This window comes from Carlito syrichta, unplaced genomic scaffold (genome assembly GCF_000164805.1).
Source record: "Carlito syrichta isolate Samal-C Ts95f unplaced genomic scaffold, Tarsius_syrichta-2.0.1 Scaffold173888, whole genome shotgun sequence".
Taxonomy (NCBI): Eukaryota; Metazoa; Chordata; class Mammalia; order Primates; family Tarsiidae; genus Carlito; species Carlito syrichta.
This window is the reverse complement of record NW_007117984.1, coordinates 35,271-41,113: the sequence shown is the minus strand read 5'-3', so window position 1 is coordinate 41,113 and position 5,843 is coordinate 35,271.

The following is a 5,843-nucleotide window of genomic DNA, read 5'->3' as shown; positions in this document are numbered from 1 at the left end:
CCCAGCAAAACAGTCTTCCCAACACTTTCACACCACCAGTACTGCAGGGCTAGTTCTGGTGTTTCCATTATTCTTGATTTTAAAAATGCCACTAGGGGTAAAAAAATCCCAAAGCTGAGAAGCTTGTATATGGAAAAGCATAAGTCTTAAAAAAAGGAGGGGAGCCACACTGTATACTTTGATCCTCCAGTGAACGTATATTGAGCACCTACTGTTTGCCAAGAGCTGGATAGATGTCTCCATTTACTTTTTCCCCTCAATAACATATGCGGGGCATGAAAGATGGAACTTTAGGTCAATAGTTTGCAGCCCTGATTGCACATCGGTACCCTTGGGAAGACTCTTAAAGTCCCCATGTCCTGGCATCCCCAGGTGAGTTCCATCAGAAGTCTGGGGGTGGGTCTCAGGTGGCAGGATTTATGAAAGTCCCAGGTGTGGACCTGGAGCATGGCCTGATACTTCTCCTAGCTGCTGGGGGCAGGGACCGGCTCTCCAAGTGACCTGTGGGGTGGAAACAAATGCCACTTGAACTCCTGAGCCCAAACGATCCTCCTGTCTCAGCCTCCAGAGTAGCTGGGACTGTAGGCATATGCCACCATGTCTGGCTAATTTTTTTATTTTTGTAGAAATGGGGTCTTACTATGTTGCCCAGGTTGCTCTCGAGCTCCTGGCCTCCTGTGATCCTCCTGCCTCAGTCTCCCAAAGCATTGGGATTACAGGTGGGAGTCCCTGTGCCTGGACTTCATAGAACATGTTTTTATCATCCAGATACATCAGATTCTCCAGCCATGGTTTTCAGTTGCCTCCATTTTCTATCTTTTTGATTTCCGTTCTCTCCGACCTCTTTAGAGAAAGAGTAAATTGTCTACTTTATTCACACAAACACACACAGACACACATATACAGAGAAACACAAACACAGAAAAGTGGGCTTTTCTTCTTCTCTCCTGGCACTCTCTGATGTCTTGTTAAATCACTCTATGTTAAACAGATTGCACTTTGGCCATGGTGCTTTTTCTTATTATTCTCATATGAATGTAGGTCTCACCAAAGGCCTCACGAATGAAATAAAATTCATAAGAGCCATTCTCTTTCTGCTAGGCTGTGGCTTTCCAAGCCCCCTTAGTGATTTAGCAAGCCTTTATGGAGCCCCGTGTGACCTGTACTTTGTTCTATGATTCTGAGGATAAAGACTATCTGTCCCTGAGTTAATAGGAAAGCAGAGAGCCACTGTATGAAGGAATGTAAGCCAATACCGACCTTGCCCAGAGGGAGTGGGGAACGTGCCCTGATCCCATGGTGCACAGGGTGCTCTAAGGCCAGCCAGCCGAGGGGGCAGCTCCCAGCCCAGCCTATCACAGCCGGAAGGCCCCCAGGGTCAGGTTCAACCTGAATCCCAAAAGGAACCTTGAACTTGCCCCTCTGTGGCTCCCTGGCTTGTGCAGGGAACTCCGTGCTGAAGTTGTCCTAAACCACAGAGAAAATGTGGGAAATTCACTACTGCGTTTGCCAGAAAGAGCAACGTCCAGCTTCCCCCTACACTCCCAACTTAACTTTATGCTTTGTCTCATGTGAGTTCTGATTCCTGAATCTTGACTAAACATCTTGGGTTTCATCTATAGGCCTCAAATGGGTGGTTGCCTGACCTGTCTACCCCTTAGTACTGATTTCAGTAACTGGGTGTATACTCTTATTTGGAATTAACATGACGAGAATCTCTCCATTCACCTCCATTCATATAATCACAGATCACTAGGTTAAAAACCAGGAACTTTAAACTTTCTCTTGAAGAAAGAAAAAGAAAAGCCAGCAACAGAAGAAATACCCCAAAGTGGCAATCTCAGCATTGAGTAATTGCTATTGGTGAAGTAAAACTGATGTTCTTTTTTGACCAAAAACCTTACACCAAAAACCGAATTGTATGTAGACATACTAACACCAAGCATTTATTTATACATCTTTGAAAAATTTTTGACCACATTTTGAGTTTTTAAATTCACATATAGTATTGAGATGTAAACAAAAATGTAAGTTGAATTTATCTTAAATTAAGTTCCATTAATATTGAAAATATTCTCAAATAATAGTTATTAATGGACAGAATAAACAGAATACTCCGTTACCATGAAAGACTGAAACTTGAGCTGAATCCTTCAAAATAAAAAAAGATTTATTGAGGCTGGGCACCGTGGTTCATGCCTGTGATCCCAGTACATTGAGAGGGTGAGGTGGGAGGATTGATTGAGTTCAGCCTGGGTGACACAGCAAGACCTTGTCTCTACCAAAAAAAAAAAAAAAAAGTAGCTGAGTGTGGCCTTTAATCCCAGATGCTCAGGAGACTGAGGTAGAAGGATTGCCTGAGTCCAGGAAGTCAAGGCTGTGGTGAACCGTGATTGTGCCACTGCATTCCAGCCTGGGTGACATTTAAATTTAATTTTAAAAGTCTTATTTAAATGTAATTTAAAAACAGACTTATTTAAATCTAATTTAAAAACAGACTTATTGAGGTAGATTTTAATTACTGTAAAATTCATCCTCTTCACGTATATAATCTAATGATTTTTTTTTTTTGTGGTAACTTTACCAAGGAGTGCAACCATCACCACAAGGAATTTTAGAACCTTCTCAGTGATCTGCCTCAAGACCTCTCCCTGATGTCCATGATAGATATGCGAGTTCCTACCCCACCCCAGGCCTTTAACCTATTTCCTGTCTCTCTCAGTTTGCCATTTCTAGACATTTCACATAAGAGGAATCACACAGTATATAGTCTCTTGTGTCTGGCTTCTTTCACTTAGTATAACGTCTCTGAGGTTCTCCCATGTGGTAGCACAAGCAGTGGTTTGTTTCTTTTCACTGCTGCATAGTGTTCCAATGTAAGGATATACCATGGTTTACCTATCCATTTGTCAGTAGATGGACAGTTACGTTGTTTCCAGTTTTTGGCTATTTGGATAATGCTGCTCTGAACATTGACTTACGAGTCTTTGTGCAGATACATTGTTATTCCCTTTGGGGAGAGATCTAGGAGTGGAATTTCTGGGTCACATGGTAATTTTAGGTTTAACTGGTTTTTGTTTTTGTTTTTTTTTAAGTTGGGTCTGTCACCCAGGCTGGAGTGTGGCTCACTACAGTCTCAACTTCCTAGAATCAGGCAATCCTTCTGCTTCAGCCCCTCCCACACCCCCAGTAGCTGGGACTACAGGCAGGAGCCACCATACTCGGCTAACTTTTAAATTTTTTTGTAGAGATGAAGTCTCGCTCTATTGCCTAGGCTGCTCTTGAACTCCTGGACTCAAGCAATCCTCCCACCTCAGCCTCCCAAAATGAACCTCCAAATTATTTTCCAAAGAGGCTGCACCATTTTATGTCTCTACCTGCAATGTATGAGGGTTCTTCTCTTAGTTCGTTTTCTGCTGCTGTAGCTGAATACCACAGATGGGGTAATTTATAAAGAAAGTAGATTTATTTGGCTCACAGTTCTGGAGGCTGGGAAGTCCAAGGCCAAGGGGCGGCATCTGGTGAGGGCTTCCTTCCTTGCTGCATCAGAACAGCAGAGGGCCTCAGATGGCAAGTGAGTTCATGAGACGGAGGAGAGGGGCCAGACTTTTATCAGGAGCCCATCCCACAACAACTAACTCACTCCTGCCACAACAGCATGAATCCATGCATGACCTAAGCACCTCTTCAAGATCCCACCACTGAATGCCACACATGGCAATGACATTCAACACGAGTTGTGGCGGGGACGTTCAAACCACGGCAGGTCTGTTTCTCCACACCCTAGCCAACGTCGTGATTATGTCTTTTGGATTACAGTCATTCTTGTGGGTGTGAAGTAGCACCTCACTGTGGTCTTAGTCTTGCATTCCTCCCATGATGGATGATGGTGAGCATCTGTTCATGTGCTTATTAGCAAGTGGTATATCTTCTTTGGAGAAATACCCATTCACATCTCTTGCTCCTTTTTTAAAAGCTTCTTGTTATTGAGTTGTAGAAGTTCTTTGTAAATATTGGATGCAAATCCTTTATCACACTTGGTTTTGTAAATGTTTTTTCCTAGGCTTTTACTTCTCTTTTCAATTTTTTTAGTTTGTTATTTTTCTTTTTTGAGTCAGAGTCTCTACCGCCCAGGCTGGAGTGCAGTGGCATGCTCATGGCCACCACATGAGCATGCCGCTGGACTCAGGTGATCCTTCTGCCTCAGTCTTCCATGAAGCTGGAAATATAGGCTTGTGTCACCATGCTCAGCTAATTTTTTTATTTATTGTAGATATGAGGTCTTGCCATGTTGCTGAGGCTGGTCTTGAACTCTTGGTCTCAGGCAAAGTGGTGGGATTACAGGCTGAGCCACCATGCCAGGCCACCATGCCAGACCTTTTTTTTTTCCGGACATGTCTTGCCATATTTATTTACTTGTGTGCATGATATTTTTTCCTGAGCTATCTGAGAACAAGTTGCCAACATCATGACCCCTCTCTGCCAAATACTCCAGTGTGCATCTCTCAAGAACAAGATATTCTCCTAAACTACCACTAAAATTAGCAATTTCACAGTATCACCTAATATCCAGTCTGCATTCAGACCTTCTTTGTTCCAGAGGGTGCCATCAAGTTTTGGAATTTTTGCTAATCTGATGGACAAGAAACAGTCTCTACACTGTAGTTATAGTTTTCTTATCTCCTATTATGATTTAGAATGAGCATTTTTTTTTAATATATGTTGAGAAGGACTGCAGTTATTTTTCTGTGAACTACCTATTCATGGCTTTTGTCCATTTAAAAAATTATCTTTCTGGCTTTTTCATCTGTGTTTTCAAGAACTCCTTAAATATTGGTGAAATCAGCCTTCATGTCTAAGTTAAAAATATTTTCTCCTGCTGGGCTCGGTGGCTCAGCCTGTAATCCTGTGCTTTGGGAGCCTGAGGTGAGTAGATTGCCTGAGCCCATGGGTTCGAGACCTGCCTAGGCAACTTGGCAAGACCTCATCTCTACAATAAATCAAAAAATTAGCCAGGTGTCGTAATGTACGCCTGTAGTTCCAGCTACTTGGAAGGCTGAGGTGGAAGGATCACCAGACTCCAGCAGATCTAGGCTGCGGTGGCCGGGAGCGTGCCACTGCACTCCAGTCTAGGCGACAGAGTGAGACTCCAACTCAAAAAAATATATATTTTCTCCTATGTTTCTTTTTTTTTTTTAATTTTAACTTTGTTTATGAAGCTTTTTGGCATAGAAATCTCTAAAAATTTGGCTTTAATTTTTATGTGGTTGAATTTACCAAGACTTTCTTTTATTGTTTCTGGATTTTGAGTACTAAATAGACAAAATGTCTCACTCTGGGGTTGTAGAGAAATTCCCCTATGTTTTCTTCTAGAAGTTGTAAGGTTTCATGTTAATAACCTGTATCTCTGCCCCACTTGATGTTATCCATCCATCTTGGTAAGGGATGCATTCACTTGTGTCTGTTTTCCAAATGGTATCAGTTGTTTCAGCATTGCTTATTGAGAAGTCTATCATGTCCCAGGGATTTGAGATGCCACTTTGGCTAAGCACTAGACCTCCCTATGTACTTGAGCACATTTCTGGACTTTCCATTGTGTTCCATTGGTTTGTCTGGCTATTCAAGTTTCCAGCTACACCTTTTTTTTTTTAATGGCCTGCAGCCTCGATCTCTTGTGCTCAGGCCATCCTCCTGTTTCAGCTTCCAGAATAGCTGGGACTACAGGTGTGTACCATCATACCTGGCTAATTTTTTGTAGAGGCAAAGTCTAGCTATGTTGCCCACACTGGTCTTAAACTCCTGGGCTCAAACAATCCTTCCTCTTTGGCCCTCCAAAGTGCTGG